Source organism: Austrofundulus limnaeus, unplaced genomic scaffold, assembly GCF_001266775.1.
Source record: "Austrofundulus limnaeus strain Quisiro unplaced genomic scaffold, Austrofundulus_limnaeus-1.0 Scaffold640, whole genome shotgun sequence".
NCBI classification, from domain to species: Eukaryota; Metazoa; Chordata; class Actinopteri; order Cyprinodontiformes; family Rivulidae; genus Austrofundulus; species Austrofundulus limnaeus.
Window position 1 is genome coordinate 107,875 of NW_013953042.1, and position 901 is coordinate 108,775.

General features: G+C 39.9%; 1 protein-coding gene across 1 annotated transcript in view; it reads right to left on the reverse strand.

Moving 5' to 3' along the window:
- rwdd (RWD domain containing 4) overlaps positions 1 to 901 on the reverse strand; it is a 17,401-nt gene that overhangs the window by 13,751 nt on the left and 2,749 nt on the right. The window lies entirely within an intron of this gene.

Consider the following 901-nt stretch of genomic DNA (forward strand, 5'->3'; position numbering starts at 1 on the left):
AAACAAAAACAACAAAAAAATTTGTCACCGTAAGTCAGATTACATAGGCATTTGTTCTGTATATTAAGAAAACCATCACTTCCTTGTGTTGGTGATGCTTCAAACTGTTAAACACTGCCACCAACTGTTCAGGAGGATTATTACACCCCTAAAGGTTGTTTCACTGTGGAAGYGGTGTGTGTACAGCAGGGTGGCCAAAGATTTGTRTGTGATGGCCATGGTCACCCCTGGCTCTGCCCCTGTGTCTCTCGGCTGGCCTGGGAACACCTTGGAGTCCTCCCAGAAGAGCTGGAAGAGGTGGCTGGGGAAAGAGAGATCTGGGCTTCCCTGCTCAAGCTGCTGCCCCCGCGACCCGACTTTGGATAAAGCGGAAGATCATGGATGAATGGATGGATGGATGGATGGATGAATAGATAAACAGTTTTGATTGTCTTCATTAAACGTGTTTGTCCACTACCTGCACCTGCTTATAAGATTGAGTTTACCTGAAACTCATCAGACTGAAGAAGTCTCTTGGACGAGAGACAAAACTTTTTTAAAGAACTCGTCCATAGGACCTACTAACTTTGTTGTCTGGATTTTTCTATCTGGATTTTCAGATGAATCAAGAAAAATAATGAAGTTATTTTCCTCAGACCCCGTCACACTAAAAGATTTTACACAACTTATGCAYACTTATGAAAATGTTATGACTAAATGACTAAATAACTCATAAGTTCTATATTTGAACTAATCATTAGCATACAATACGTGTATACGTCCAAAAGAAACTTCCAGTGGATTTTTTTTATTCCATCTTCAGCACAGACAGCGTTGGACAAATTTTTTGAAGTTGTCTTAAGTGTTATAGTGTGACAGGATCTTTAATGTTAATTCCAACAGAAAATACTAAGATTTGTCT